Here is a 17,434-nt window from a genome sequence, read left to right on the forward strand (position 1 = left end):
GTGGCAGAGTTTGTCTCCAAGTCCTAAGTATTTCTTAGAAATTTTAAGCTTATTCAGACCAGAGTCATCAGGGGTATGACTATCGTCCAGATAAAGAATATATTGTTTCCATACTGGCCTAAGAAGAGCTTTATAGGTGACTGCGGAACAAGACTGTATGGTTAAAATACTGCCTTTCCATCTCTCCTTGGGTACATCTTTGAGGTGCGATGCCAATTCCTATACATATTTCTCATGATTCTCCTTCTTGGAAAAATTTAGCAACAGTAAAAAAAAAAATAAAATATTTCAAGTGATATTAAATATGCCCTTCAAAAATAATGTTTTAAACACAATTCAATATTCCAATGCTATGTTTTTGACTCTGCAATGCAAATCTTTGTTCTACAAACTTAAGATAAGTTTGTCAAGACCAATGTTCATATAACCTTCAGTGATAGATGTTTCTCATTAACAGTGGTGGATATTTTTTTTCAGAAGAGCTGATAGTTTAGAATTATGTTAATGTGGATCACTAGGACATCAGTGCAGATAAGACTATTCAACCCAGTTCAGCCTAGAAGTATGGGTGTAATATAATTGTAAATGTTGGTTGCGAGCAGGCAAGCATTCAAGTGAGACTTTTTTGCTCCAGATGTCATCTTTTTGAATTGGTAATATAGGATGTCTAATGGCAGACTTGACAGAGCCAAAGACACGGTGTAAATTGTTTTTCTTGATTCTGTTAATGCAATGCTATATTCCTTATCTGATTTCATCGCCTGTATGATGGTACCTGTCTTCAATCAAATTCAAATGACTAAAGAAAGTAATTATATATGAACTACCCAAATTTGTTCCTCTTATAACTTTGTTTAATATGGAACCTAAACAAGACATAATTCTTCCTGTATATAACTAAGTTCCGAAATAGTTAAGTCATGCAGTACTCTAAAAGTGCCTACTTCTGTCCACTGATGATAAGCCATAAAGAAAGTATAAGGCGAAATGCTCAGATCTGTATGTATATGCCTACTGAATGCATTCCTTGACCTTCCCGTGGTGACCCAGGCTAGAGCACAGGAACTGTAGATGTCCACTGGCGGTAGATGTCCACTGTCAACTTGCATCCATATCTTGGAGTTTATGAATGCAAAGGTTAATCAGTCTCTTCTGTTATTCAATAGGACAGAAAATATTTTAATCTATTTAGCTTTTAAATAAGCTCCACAATAACCGTTAATGATTTCAAAACAAATTACAACAAATTCTAGGAGATTGTGCCTTGAGAATATTTTTTTCTATATATGGCCGTGTAAACAAAGTCTTAGCAGAAAAAGAAGACTTAATCTCAGCAGCAGGATAGAGCAATTGATGAATTTCTTTAGCCAAGATGTGGTTTTGAAAAAGTTTCCTTTTACATCTACTAACACTGGGAGAAAATCTTCATACAACAGAAGCTGGTACACTGACCTTTGACACAAGTGGGGAAGAGAGGAAGCCATGACTCATCCACAGCTAGTACTTTGATGTCATCTCTCAACGGCAAAGCTACTCAACTCAAAATCTATTGCACCATCTGTTGCTTTTGATCTAGCTGCCTTCAGTGCTGTCATTAGCACTTTATTATATGTGGAAAGTTTATCCATTAATAAGATGCCTTGTTGTTAGATAGATGTTACATTTCCCTCTGTCATCATGGATGATGTGTAATACTTCTTCAAATTCAACCCCTGTTTCTTGTTGCATGAACTTCTTGGCTGAATTTTGTATTTTACACTCTCCCTTGTAGCATCAGGATACAGCTCATCCTAATTGCATAGTCAGTCATCATTACGACTCTTGGCAAAGAGATTACTTCTGAGGAATTTAAACAAGCCTTGATATACAAAACTTTCTTGTTTCAAAGTGTGCAGTACCTGACTTATCCACCCTCTATGTTTTTACATTGCCATTGTTGTCCTTTTTGTTTCTGAAAGGATAACAATAACAAAACTCATGGAAATGGACATCTTCGTTCATTATCTTTCACCTCACAATGACAAGGCTCTTAACACCCATCTTCTCGGCTACAGAATTTTACATATATATGTCTGTATACCCAATGCTTCACTGCTCCTCTGTCCTTATAAATATTTGCTGTATTTTTGTCTGAAAATGTGTTCTACTGTACACAATTTAGATTTCTCAGACATTTTCTAGAAGTTTCTTGTCTACCAGAGCCCTTGCTGTCTTACTTCCTTGAAACAGTAGTGATCAGAAGTTGTCTCACTCTAAAGCTCTGATATTTTGATGGTCACTAAGTACTGTATCAGGGACAACTGTGTGGTACTGGTCCCTAGAAGTTGGCGAAGTACGTATGTTTTCTTTCCCTTAGAAAAGTTCCCACTGGTTCCTCCTTCTGTAGGGCTTTGTATATATAATGAGAGCTGCCTGTTTATATTGAAATGCTCATCATTATTCATCCAGATTGTCATCAGCATCTAAATAAACAAAATAAACAACAGGTAGTAGAAATGAATGTATAAGCAGAACAAGAAATTGTCACAAAAATTGTCGCATTCCTACTATGACAGAAATGTTACCACTAGAAAAGTGTCTCCATCAAACCACACAGATAGATATTTGACTAACATTTTTCTAGGTACCATTTCTCCTCTGATCCAGCAGTTACCCAGCCTACAATGAACTGAGAACCGAGGCAGCCTTTCATGGGCCATACAGAGCTGCAGAGTGTGACTTGGAGATGCAGAAGGTGATATTGGGCTTTCAGCTGCAGCAGAGGAAGGACTGAGGAAGGATTCTGGTGAGGACCACGGTGCTGACTGCAATGCACAAGTGTGTCTGGGACAGCACAGTCCTTCAGAGTCAGGTCATACCTGCTCTGATTTTCAACCCTGTTGGTTCTTAAAACAAACTGCAAATGCAAGTAGTGAAAAGGGAAATACCTCTTATTAGGACACATTATCACACTAAGTTCTAAGAACAAGACTGAAATTAGGACGACCTTTACAGCAGTTATGTCTGTAACTGAACTGTAACACTTCAAGCCACATATTGTGTTTGTTTAAGGAAAAAAGACTATTCCCAGTGAAGATTTTTTTCATTGCTGATGCCACAATGAAAATACACTTAGCAAAAATCTTCTGCATATTAATGAAGCAATCATTCATTTTACCACCTCTAAACTTAATGGTGGCCATGAATCTTCTGACTAGCCTCTCAAAATATCAGGGAATGAGTGTTTTATTTGATCTGCTCTCCATGAAACAGCAATATTTGTCATCTTCCAGTGCTGTGTAAGTCTATCTATCATTTCTTAATGAAGAAAGAGGAGAAGGTCATACTGTGATCAAGTCATTTATGTCTTCTACTCACGGAGGCAGGAAAACAATTGTGTCAGAGCACTTTCCTCTTCAGTCATTGCACCACACAAAGCCTTAATTTGTGTTTGACTGAAGCCTTTCAAGGAATTATTTCATGGCCATTTTCTTTTCCTGGGGAATGGCTGATATGGATGAGCAATCTGAGCACCTGCTTCACCCAAGGGGCTCCTATCCTGCCAAACATGCACGCTTGCAGCTGCCCAGCACCAGGACTTCCTGTCCTCTTACTTCTCCTGGCTTCTGTGTCTGCCAATTTTTTTCTTTAATTTGAGTTTGTAGAATAGATTCATTTAAAGATATTTTATTCTTCATTTATGAATTAGACTCCAAAAAAGAGTTCAGCCTAGATCATTGGTCCCACGAGTTTATATTAACACACCTATAGGAGGTTTGATTTGCATTAGTTTGGAAGCAATAGAGGTGGAGAGGTGGAAAAAATGTATTGCTTGGGTCCACACCCTTCCCATGCCTACTGCTTCATGAAACCACATGCTATGTAAAGAGCCAGCCATTTCCATTTACTCTTCTTTTTTTTTGTTTCCTTGTACATTTGTTGTAAAGTCTTTTGTCCATTATATTTATGAGATGACTGAAGTTAGTCAAAGTTGCACTGTTCTAAACAATAAATAAAGCTTTATTGTTCTGAAATAAATGTTTTCATTTCAAAGCAGATTCTGTTGGCCTCAATACAATGAAAACAAATCAAATAAAATAACTTCAGCAGCTGATATCTTTTTGCTTTAGAAAGATCTCTCAAATCCTTACAAAGGCAATTGTGAAAAGTAATCAACAGATCTTTAAGATAAATGTAGAAAACCCTCTGATGATTAAAGACAAATTCCCCAAAGATTCAGCAAATTAAGGAAGCATAGTCTGTTCAAGATCTGTCTTTAAAAGACTGTAATTTTGATTGGATATGGAACTGATTCTTACAAACAAAATGATTGTGTTTACTCTTTTTGCTTTCTTGAAACAGAATCTTTCAATTTGTATTTACTGACTAAGGCAAAACAAAATGGATATCTATGTCCTGTCATCCTGTTTGGTTTATATATAAGTTATATGTATATATGTGTGTGTGTGTGTGTGTGTACACAACATGCTTCTGTTTTTTTCTTATTACATATAAAATTAATAAAATAATTTAATTCCACTGTTTATATTGGGGTAGAGTAAATAATTTGTAACAAGGAACTTACGAATATTCTTTCTATTCAGGAGTTCTCTGTGAACAAAGCCTAATTTGTGGTAATTATCATTTGTGATTATTTGCTCGATAATTCATGCAAATAATTGCAGGTTCATTGAGCCTGTTTCAATTCTGAGCTATGATGGGTGGTAGCACAATCATTCTGTATGTTTCTATCCTTGATGGCAGAGGCAATTGAACAAAACTTTTCATTCAGCGTAAGTGCTCTTCTAAATTGGGATGAATTTCTGTTTGTTATTTAGTACCTTTCAGTGATGGAAACAAATTGACTGCAACTCCTTCAATCAGATGTTTGGTGCAACCTGAAACTTTTGATGATTAAATTCTTGAATTCTATAATCTGTCTGGAACAAATTGTGCCATTAATCATCCTCAATGAAAAGTCTTTGCTGAAAGATTGCTGAAAGGCAAATTGATGTTTTAAAAATCAAAATAATATTTGGAAGGGCTGTTCTAGTCTGCTGTTGATAACAGCTAGGTAAAATGCTCTAATATGCACCAATGTACTAGTATATAGAAAAATCACAGGGGAAAAAACTAACACTGCTGAAATAAATTGGGTAGTCTGTGAAAGAAATCCTCCACTGTGTGTGTGAGAGATCCTTCTTCTCTTATTTTCAAGGATTTTAGTGACCAAAACAACAAAAGGCAAAATTTAATTCAATTCTGCCTGAGACAACAATTTACATACATTCACTCAGACAACAGAGGGCTTTTTTCATTTTTGTTTCAGTTTCCTCTATTTTGTTTTTTTTGCTCTCTATTATTTGCCAAGCTACAAGTTCTTACTAATGCTATTCACTGCAAAGATATCCCAGATTATTGGCAGATAAGACAATAAATAAGCTGCTTTAACTATTGCATTGTCCAGATGCAATTTGGCCGAGTTAAAAATGATGTAACAAGGAGAAATGAGTCCCAATGGAGAGGAGCAACTGCTTCTCATAGTAGGAGTGCTCATGAAAACACTCAAAAGCATTAATATGTTGGGATGGCTGAGCACCTACAGCTGCAGAAGTAGAGCGTAAATGGTGGATGCCGAAATGCCTAACTCCTAGCAAGTACCTGATCACTTTCAAAAGGCAAAGTCACTTTTTAGTTTTTGCAATCTAACACGAGGCAAAAATTCTGTGAAGTGGTTGTTCACTGCTGTTATGGTGTTTTGAGCAATTTGGGAGCTAAAATGGCTCTTCAGGGGCTAAGAACTTCCTTGAAATTTCATGAGTCACCTTCTTGGAGAACCTACACTGGAATGCAGGAAGAAGACCGGCACCTGCACTGCCACCAAAGGGGAAGAGAGGCACCAAAAACCTCACCTGCCAGATTACCGTAATCCTGCCTGGCCAACCAAGGAGCGACAATGTTTGACAACCAAAAAATACACCCTGCATGCTGATGACAGAATCTGCTAGATGTTGTCAACTATGTGAAGCAGCTGCTGCACTACATCCCTGGGGTCCAGCTGGCGTGTGTTCCCAGTCAGCGTACACATAAAATATAGAGATACACTTGCATACATCTGGCTACACAGATCAGCACAAAGAGAAAGCACTCATTACTCCACAAACATGAATGGCATGGATGGCCCGATCCTGTTCCTCTTCTTCTTCTGATGGGGATTGAAGTCCACTACTGGAGTATGTACACACACCGTAAGGATATCTCCAGATCATCACTTGGACTTTTGAGCCTCTCCAGTGAGCCCGACACTGCAGTGGGCAGTTACCCCAGAGTTAGGCAGCGTGGAACCTCTCCTGGGGCCATGCCCTGGGGATTTGCCAGGTCCAGGGGCTGCTCAGCCCAGAAGCCGACAGGGTTGGTTCTACTTTGGCACAGCTGGGATAGGGGGATCCCACTGCTGTTGCTCCTCTGCCTCTTCTCATTTGCAGCAGTCAGCTCTTAACCACAATACCTAACATCATACCTGATCCATTATCAATATGTTAAAGGAGGTAATTGACAGTCAAACTGACAGTCATGGCCTTGTTCATTACATTTCTGTGCCCTGGTTTATATAATTCTTTCAATAACTTCTAAAACTGACTCACATTTACAGTCAATGAGCCAAATGTGACTTCTTTGCTCATCAATAGCTGTTTGAATGCCACTATGCATAGAGTTGTCCCACACTGATAGGGTAGAACTGATGGAATTTAAGTTCACAATTAGCAGTTACTTTCTTGTTCTTGTTCTTTGATTATTGCATTTTATTTTATTAATAATAGAAAGCCTTGCTAACTGGATACTTGCTGTAAGAATGAACAAAAGGAAAATGCTTAGAGAATCATCTTAAAAAAAATGAAGAGACAATCATCTTAAAAAAAAATGAAGACACAACTATGGTGAGGATCACAAGCAGAGAAAAGTATGTGTAGCGTATATTTATAGCAGATACGTCTGTTTTTTAATAAAAGCTTCTCTTTGGAAGTTTCAGAGGAAGCCCAAGGATTCCAGCTGAGGTTTTTACACTGCTGAGCAGAGGTGGACCTTGAACATCTGTATTTCACCTAACATTGAAAACATGTTTTCCAAGATCGGATTCCCAGACATTCAGGAAGCCCACTCACAGCTGCCTGTTGGTAACTGTACATGGCTCTAGGATCAAACTGGGCACCTGGAATTTCTGTTAATTTCCTTAGGCATTTTCCTGCAAAATGAGTACTCCTGATCAGTGCTGTGTTGTCACATACTGATCTTCCCAACCAGTCCACTATTAGGATTTTTGTTTCTGTCTGGTTCAAATCAACAAAGTCCTGCTCCATAAAGCTTATGAAATATCATATAAGGGAGTCTGCTCAACAGCATCACATATCATGATTGAGCTTTTTCTGTAGATTTGTGTTTGCTATTCTGACAGCGGTATTTTTAATTGGGGGCTGGATATGGCCTTTCATGCTGCCATTCAGTGAACATTTCCAGGGAAATTCAGAAATAAGCCAAACAAATACAATGTCAGGGGGAAAGCCAACATTTTTGTTGAATGCTTAGTTACTGCTTAGTAAACTAGAACACTGTGTTTTGAAATTAACCAATTAACTGTACTTCAGCATTTTCTCACTGTTGCAATATAAATTTACAGAGAATTTCAGTGTGTTGAAGAACACCAAGTGGAAGCGTGACGCCTCAGGATTCTTCACTTTGGTGAATAGCTCTGGTGAAGGTATGTCCTCACTTGGGATTTGCTTGAGCTGAACAAATATTTCAGTAAATCTTTAATTTCCTGTTATGTATTTGTGGCAGCTGACCAGTCTTAAACAATGCCAGAGGGGAAAATCCTGACATCAAGCTGGGTGTGAGTGTTGATCTGCTTAAAGGAAGGAAGGCTTTCCAGAAGGATCTGAACAGGCTGGATCAATTTGCTGAGGCCAACTGTCTGAGGTTCAACAAGGCTCAGTGCTGAGTCCCGCACTTGGATCACAACAACCCCATAAAGCGCTACAGGCTTGGCGGAGAGTGGCTGGAAAACTGCCCAGCAGAAAAGGACCTGGGGGTGTTGGTTGACAGACGGCTGAATATGACCCAGCAATGTGCTCAGGTGGCCAAGAGGGCCAATAGCATCCTGACCTGTATCGGAAACAGCGTGTACAGCAGGACCAGGGAAGCAACCATCCCTCTCTATTTGGCACTGGTGAGGCCACACCTTGAATACTGTGATGAGTTTTGGGTCTCTCACTACAAGGAAGACATTGAGCTGCTGGAGAGTATCCTAAGAAGGGCAACAAAGCTGTTGCAGGGTCTGGAGAACAAATGTTATGGGGAGCAGCTGAGGGCAGTTTAGTCTGGAGAAAAGGAGGCTGAGGGGAGACTTTATCACTCTCTACAGCTACCTGAAAGGAGGTTGTAACAAGGTGGGATCTGGTCTCTTTTCTCAAATAACAAGTGGTAGGACAAGAGGAAATGGCATCAAGCTGCACCAGAAGAGGTTTAGATCAGACATCTCTTCACTGAAAGGGATATCAAACACTGGAACAGGCTGTCCAGGGAAGTGATTGAGTCACCATCCCTGGAGGCATTTAAAAGATCTGTAAGTGTAGTGCTTAGGAACACGGTTTAGTGGCAGACTTGGCAGTGTTGGGTTTACAGTTGGACTTGATGATCCTAAAGGTCTTTTTTAAACCTAAATGGTTCTATGATTCTATGAAATACTTCCAAATGTTCTGCAGATATGCTGAGAAAGATCTTCTTTGTGCCTTGTCCACTGACAGGGGCCCAGGTGCTTGGTGGACACCAGCCTTTTTTTGGAAGCACAGGCAAAGCCTTCTAGATTGGCACTGGCTACACAAGCCCCGGCAGTGGTGGTTGCCTCTCCCATGCATCCACAGAAAAGCAAACCAGAGGCCAAGTTAGCAGAGGTGTTCACATGCTTAATGTCGCAAACAACACAGTTATTTTTCCAGTCATTTAAGTCTCTAATTGTGCTGAAAGACCAAAAAACATTTTTTAGATGTTCACAGGATTCTGGCTTGGGCATTGCGTTAGATGCACCTGTGCAGCTGTGCTTTGATGATTTGGTGGTTTCTACTCACTAATTATGAAAGGATCCTTAAGCCAAGGCAAATATCTGCCATCAAGCTACTAGACACCCTGAGAATCCCACCAGAGCCTACTCGAAGTGTATCAGCATTTTGTACAGACTATCAGATGGGCAATATATGGTAGAAAAGTCTTCAACCATTTCTACTGGGGATAGATTTTGACTTGCCATTTCTGGATAGTCTCAGATTTTTCTGTCTGTTCTGGTCATTTGCTTCCTCCTCTTCCTCCTCAAGACACAGCTTGAAATTCATATTTTCTGACAGTGTATTGAAACAGAGAAAATTTTTTATAAAACCCCGAATTGGGAATCGTATTATAATCACTGAGATGTTAAAAAATTGGGTTTTCAAATCCAGGAGATTTATAAGGTTTTACAAGTCTTTCACTGAGACTTTGTGCTCCTGGAGAAAAGCTTTTAAAATCAGTCAGGGATGTATAATTTCTGTGTATATACATGTATATTTATGCACATAGATATGTGTGGGTTTCAGTTCTGTCCATGTCTTCAGTTATTCTGTGGAACAGTGGGTAAGATCCATCTCAGTCTTCACTTGCAGCAGTTCCAATCAAATGGAACACAGAATGGCTGTGGCATTAAGCTACTGTCTGTAAGAACACTTGCCAATGTAGTACAGAACTTGAAGAGAAATCTGTCTGATAGATTTCTCAGTGTGCTCTGAAGTGTTTCTTTATCTCTTCTTCCCCACTCCTTAGAAGTTACAGACTCACAATCCTTTGTCTTAAATTGCTGCTCCTGTACCTTCCTTCTCCCTGCTTCTCTTTGTTCTTTGTAACCAGTTGAGCTGTACATCAGTGAAGAGGAAATAAAGTCACAAGAATTAGAGTTGACCAAAGGCTGGTGATTCTTGCTGCTCAGAAATCAAAAAGTGTTTTTCCTACTGAGAGACATTTTGGGTACTGCTAAATTGCTTCTGAAAAATGTATTGCTGCTGATATTGAATGCTTTGATAAAGAGAAGTTACTCTGCTGAGTGCGCTGCTGGTCTGTTTCACTGGTTCATTGGCCCTACTGAAACATTGTTCTTCACTTCTCCTCCAAATCTGCTTCTTCATTTTCTGTATTAATAATCCTCTGTGCATCCTGATACACATCCTTAAATATTTCACAGAGAAACAGTCACTCACCTTGAACTGGTTTTCCTTTTTCTTTGATATTTGGCAGACACTAAACCTGAAACAAATGAATACTCACTAGCACAAAGCAAAAGACCTCTTGATGGCAAAAGAAAATATGTTACTCTATATCTTAATTTTGTCCTTTACTTTGTCCCCAGAATGAACATCTGGGCATCTTTCTGAGTCACATGCAGCTGTCTGTGGGAGGCCTAAAAATACAGCATAAACTACCTCAGCTACACTTACCTGGTTTTCTGTTCACTTTCATTTTAGAAAAAAACATATCTTTGAACTGAAATCTTATTTTCTCATATCTGCATTCCATAAAAGCTGAATATCTTATCTGAAATGATGGAAAGAACCAGGGCACTAAATTATTCAGAGGCTTGCTGAGAAGATATGGGACTTATCATAATGAAGGTTAAATCCCTGTCCAGGTTGCTACTTCCTGAAAATCGCTTCTGTCTGCTTCACTAGCTGAGCTAAGGTGCTTTGATATTCTCATTGTAAAGCCTTTGTTATCAATCCTCTATCGTATGATATGTCTATGCTGTGCAACATATATAGAGTCTGGTGATACCTGCTGCAGTCTAAAATGAAATAGTTTGAGCATCAGCAATCTGTTGGGCACAAGAAAGGGGTCTTCCCAGAGAGACTGGAGGTCTGTCTTCACAAAGCTCCTTGGTCTGTCATGGGAGGAAAATGCTTGGTGCCATTTATTAGTAACTCTTCCAACTTGTGAGTTTATCTGGGGAAAGATCTTATTTTTTTCCTTGTAGCCCCACTGCAAGTAGAAACATTCCTGATTTTTTTAAGTGTAGAGTCTTGTGGAAAACATGGCCAGTGGGTGGGCCTACCAGGATAGTGCCTTTGGAGGGGTTCCAGGGCTCAAGATCTGTGTCTACACTGTCAAGTGGAAGAGAGTCAGAGACCAAACTTGTGGTCTTGAGCCCAAGAGGCATCAACTGGTTCTTGCTCACATGGCTTAGAACTCACCAGAGAGCAGAGCAGTGCTGGCTACATCTACACTACATTGCATTTGACTTTGAGGGTTTTCTAGGTTCTGTGTAGCGCCCTGTGTCTTTAATACATGGATATACTATTTTGTACATTTTTTCTAGTTATGACTACCTTGTATTGGTGTTGCAGCTCACTAAAATACTGTTCCTATAGCCTGAAACAGAGGACATGTACTGTGTACCCTGGAATAGGGCAGAAGGACATATGGGACTTTTTGAGTGTGTGTCGGTTGCTGAGACAGCATTAGAGGACTGTGTGAGGCACATGGAGTCAACCCTGGTGATGCCTCATCCATTATGTCTTTGCAGAGCTGGAAATATACCTGGAAATATACCACTAATTTGGCCCAGGAGAGAACTGGGTGAAGTGGCCCAAAGCCCAGCAGGAATTTGACTATTAATCAAGCAGAGTGGCTGAGCAAGGTATACTCTTCAAGCTTTGTTCCTGGTTTGCTCACATTAATAGTGTTAAAGTAATTAGTGTCTTGAGATTTTCAGGTATCTTATGAGCTCCTGGTGATCTACAGAGCTTATGGAGGAGTTGCTCAGCCTGCAGGGAGGCAGCCACTCTCACATGAGGAACACAGCAGAAAATTTCCTTTTGCCTTCTTCCTTTTGTGAGATTTATGTCAGGAGACACATGACTCGGTGACTGAGCAGGACAGGCTGAGAGAGTTGGGCTTGTTCAGCCTGGAGGAGAGAAAGGTCCATGAAGATCTTATAGCGACCTTCCAGTACCTGAAGGGGGCTACAAGAAAGCTTAGGAGGGACTGTTCACAAAGTGATAGGATTGGAGGTAATGGGTATAAACCAGAGAGGGACAGGTTTAGGCTAGACATAAGGAAGAATTTCTTCAAGATGAGGGTGGTGAGGCACTGGCACAGGTTGCCCAGGGAAGCTGTGGATGCCCCATCTCTGGAGGTGTTCAAGGCCAGGTTGGATGGGCCTTGGGCAGCCTGATCTAGTGGGATGTCCCTGCCCATGGCAGGGGGCGTGGAACTGGATGGTCTTTAAGGTCCCTTCCAACTCAAACTATTCTACGACTCTTTGATTCTATGATTCTATGATTTTAAAATGAAATAAAGTGAAGGCAAGATAAGCAGGACATGTGAAAAGTTTAACCTCTGCTTGTGTTTTGAGTTTGTCAGCCTTACAATAAATGCTGCCATTAGAGAGTAAAGATAGCAGAACAGGCATGAAATTTAGAGGTGTTTCAATCAAATGATGCACTTCAGCCACAAACTATGAAGAACAAATGTAGTCAGTTAGCACAGCTCTCACCACAGTTTCCTGACAAAGTTTTTGTTCTTAATGATCTGTTACTATACCAGCATTCACCTTCTGCCTGGTTCCCAGGGTAAGTTTTGAGTAGTTGCTATGGCATGTACTTTTAAAATGGCTTCTTTCTCAGATTGTCTCAGAAGAGAAAAAGATCATTTTAAGGACAAAGCCTGTGAGATGAAAATGTCAGTTTAAACTCCCATAAATATTTGGATATTTTCCATGGAGTCCATTGCAGCAATAGTTGCTGCAGGTCAGTAAAAGAACTGGACATTGGGAACCTGGAGACCTCAGCTCTCTAGGGCTACTTAGATGGTGGTGTAAGTATCAATTCTGGGCTACTCCTTCTCAGCAAGAGTGTAAAGAAAATGCAAACATTTCCAAGAAACACGGATTTAAGGTGGAACAGAATTGTGAAGAAAATATACGTTCTTTAATTGCTGTTGATGAGTATGCTAAGAGAACTTGTAACAGAATTGAATAAAGGAAACTAAAAAAAAATGTGACTAAATACCTTGAAGAGCTTTTTTTAAGTCATATATTTTGGAATGAATTATTATCCTCAAATTTACTTTAAATCTGAGCTTCAGAAATTTTATTAGTTATCAATTCACTGCAGTGCTTTTTGCAGGAGGATTATTTTTGTAAAACTCTGCTCAAACTGTAACAGACAGTGGACAGCCTCACGACAAGTCCACATCGTCCAGGTAAAATTCCACTAGCAAAAGGTCAGGTCTAATAAACTCCTCCAGAATAAGTTAGGAAAACAAAGACTACATCTGTTATTCTATCAATCCTCAGCTGGGATACTAGCCAGAATTACTAAAGATGCTACTGGAGTAAGGAAGAACTGGATGTATCCTACGCACAATTTTAACATACTCCGTGAAACTCTACTTTAGTTTATATCATGCTTTGTGCTATTTTATTGTTGATAATCTAAACCAGTGCTATCTCACAATCTCTGTTTTTAAACATAGTTTTATTAGTAGACATTTGCTGAGTATCAGTTAAAAGACGATTTCTAAACTCGAATATCTATTGTTATCTTGCTAAGACAATGTTAAATAAGTGCCTGAATAATTCATGTTTGAAAGGTCTTGAGTGCTCCTGAAGGTAAGAGAAACAGTAGATGCTCAGATAATTCAATTCAGACTGCCTGTTCAGGGATCTAACTTCTGGTATGCACTTTTTAAGATCATTGGCTTATACAATCAATGATTTGCAAAGCCACAAGAGAGGTCTGTCTCTCTTATAGGGAAGTTAGAACTGCATGCAAATTATGGAGACTTAACACCAGCAGACTCTACGCATTTCATGTTTCTCTTGTGTACCATGCAAAATGAAAGAGGGTCAAATTATTACACTGGAATGCTTTATTGCACTGGTGTGAAGTGTTGTTTTGTTTTCCCTGAGCTGGTCTGGATTTGCACGGCTGGGACAAGGACAAGAGCACTTCTTTGTGTGCATTGTGTGTAGGTTACATAGTCTTTAGAGCAGAAGGAAAAGTACAGATGTTTATTACAGCCACTGCAGAAGATGGGCGTTGGCCACCCATTCTGGGCTCCAGCAAATGTGGGAGGCTCCAGCTTGGTGTTGAGAGCTAGAAGGATATCTGAGAAAATATGGGAAAAAAAAGTAGTTCTTGAAAATCAAGTATGTGATGCTGGCAGTAAAAACGATGGGTGAATTTTGTGGAGAAGAAAAGAAAACAAAACCCAAAAAAACCAATGAGTTGTGAAGCATTTAAAGCCAAAATAATGACAAATTATTCTAATTGCTGGAAAGAACCTTATGATATACTGCTGTCTCATAAAAAATGCAGAAGCAACATGGTCCCCACTCCAGAGCATTTACTGTCTAGAAGATGGATGTGCAAATGAAGTCATCATCAAATAACATTCCTTTTTCAGTATAGTAGTTATTTCACTCACCTTTCTTGGCTTTGTGAAAGAAGCAGTTCTTTCAGAAGGCTATGAACGATTAAAGGTTTTCATACGAAAACAGAGACATATTTTATTCCTACCAGAGAGAACTGTCAGGGAGATACACACCTTTTTGCCAAGGTAATGCTTTTGGGTTTTTACACATGAGCAGCTCCCAACAAGAAGGCGTGTGAGTGGGCGGAGGGACAGAGACAGGACTCAAAGTCTTTAACTTCTTTTAAGAAGAAAGAGATAATTAGAAAAGTACTTACTTCTGGAGGAATGGGGTATTGGGAGCCTGATCGGTATGTAGGTAGGCATTAAAGACATTCTGTTGCTAGAAATGTAAAAGAAAACCAAAGTAGTCTTAGATTATCCATAGGTAATGTTGTAAGTAGTATACCCATCCCCAAGAGGATAAAATTTACTCAAAATTCACCTAGGCACATTTCAAATACACAGGAGAGTGTAGGAATTCATCATATCCCAACTGAATGGGGCAGCAACAGAACTTAGCTTCACACATTTGTTAGAAGTGTAGGAAAGGAAAAAAAAAAAGTGTAATAGCAGAGCAGGAATGAAGGGGAATTGAAATGTTTTAAGAATATTATTAATTGTTTTATGAATCCTTTCCACATCCTGTAGCTACTTTATCATATAGACCAGATAAGTGGTTCTCTACAAGTTTACGATTTTATGGCTTAGGTACTGTTGGTTCAGTCTGAGCTCAAAGGGGAGACTGAAGTGGTGAATAAGACTTTGAAGGAAACACTCACAGTGTATTTTTTCTTTTTGAATCCATAAGATTTCTTTCACTTGGGAATAATGTTATCTGCTCACGTAGTATATGGAGAAAGGACTTGGGCCAGAAAGGTTCACAGCACAGAGAGAACAATTGATGGACAGCATCCTAATTGCAAAGAGGCTCAGTATTTTATTATTTGCGGGAATTATTTTTCACCTTATTTGCTACATCAGTCATTTTCTGAATGGTACTAATAGTGACCTTGGTACCGCAATATCTGAGAGCCTTTCATATACCTCCATTTAATTAGCCACAAAACTTCCTTCTGCAATTCAGAGAAATCGCATTAACTGTATTTCCAGCAGAGAACAGACGCACAAAGAGCTTAAGTAACCTGTCAGAGATGACACAGGGAGTCTGTGGTGGAACAGGAAGTGAGCAGCCTGCAAGGCTTCAGCTACAGCTCCCGTCTCCCTTCTCAGCTCCCTGCTCTCACCATCTGCCCCTAAAGCCCCCTCATGGAGGCAGAGCTACTGCACTGATAGGGATGCTGTACTGTTTTAGAGCAGTATGTAGAATCACTGGAAGTGAGTTTATTGCTTTCTAATGGCTCAAGTCATTCATCCTTCAGTATTAATGCAGGAGTAGTCATCCAGTGAGCTGAAACACTACTGATCCAGCTAAAGCAAAATCTGAAAAACAGCTTGGCTTACAACAATGGAGAGCAAAACCAGAGCTCATTCCAACATCCCTGCAATGTTTCTCTGAATGTACAAGTGAATGAGCAGTCTGAACAACTCCCAGGGATTCTCTTTTCCAGTCCACAGTTATGAAACTTAGCTTTTTATGTTCTTGCTCCTCTGTTACTTAATAAGAAATCTTAAGTAGTATGACAGAAACCAGAGTTGCTGTAATCTTTGAGAAAATTCTTCTGGGGTCTTTAGATGACATTTAATAGTCAAGGTCATGCAAAGATGATTTTTTATGAATTGTGATCACTTGTTTACTCCTTATCACTTTGTCTCTCCCCCTTACCCTCAAAAAAAAACCATAAGGACAACGAATTCTCTAAATAACTAAAACCATGAGTGCTGGATGAGCAAGCCAAGATGTTACAGCCAGTTGCTCACTTTTCTAATGCTGGTCTGTTTTTTTACTTTTACTCCTTTTGCTGTTTGTATTTACTGCTGACTGTTTGTGTCTTGTTGGCCCTGCATAAAATCTGTTGTTATCACAAGAAAAATATTGTAGACCAGATGACTGTTATACTCGCTATTCATCTAGCAAAAGCATAAATGTACCAGAAAAGGCTTTCCTCATGTGTGACTAAAGACACTTGTGAGGTGGGACAGCTCTGCTGGGAGCCACTGAACAACATCTTGCCAACCAACATCTACTGAAGCTTAGTGGAGGAAGTTGGAAGATCAGCTTTTGCATCTGCACTCTGCAAAGCTGAACCTTTCTGCTGCAAAATGAGCAGTCTGGTTGCTGCCATACCAAAGGCAGGACCTAGGGTCTGTATATTCCTCCTGTGTCTCTGGAACTGTTGTCCCTCAGCTCTGCTAAGATATACTGCAGAAACTACAGTTGTACTCAGACATTATCAGTAGATGTGAAGACAGGACTTTGTTTTCCTCTTCTTCACTGACAGTTGTACCCTATACCATAGAGTCAATAGCTACACCAGCACTCTCCTCTGTGAGGGTGTAAAAATACTGAAAGGTGAAGAAACACTTCAGAATGCCATTCCCACACATATTTCCAAGCCATGAGCCAGCTCTGGGGATTGAATAACTGTCACGTAAACTGAAAAGAAGAGGTCCTGTCTGTATCTATCTATGGAGGCAAGCCATGACTGTCTGTGTCCTTGCTTACGACACATAGAAGCATTGCACAGTCATTCTGCTGCTTCCAATTTGATTCATTGCTTGAGCATGAATTTTTCAGGATTAATTACATCTAATCATGTGTGACTTGGACACGTGAGTAAACTCTAAGTTCAGCAGCAAAGCATGAGATGAATGAGAATTTGGTTGGTGAGGTGTCATGGTTTAATGACACCAGTAGGCAGACAAGTACTACAGAGCTGCTCACTTACTCCCTTACCCAGTGGGATGGGGGAGAAAATCAGAAGACTGAGAATGTAAAAACTTATAGATTGAGATAGACACAAAAAAAAAAAAAAAAAAAGGAAAAAAATAAAAAAACAAGAAAATT

The sequence above is a fragment of the Cuculus canorus genome, chromosome 1, assembly GCF_017976375.1.
Source record: "Cuculus canorus isolate bCucCan1 chromosome 1, bCucCan1.pri, whole genome shotgun sequence".
In the NCBI taxonomy this organism is placed as follows: Eukaryota; Metazoa; Chordata; class Aves; order Cuculiformes; family Cuculidae; genus Cuculus; species Cuculus canorus.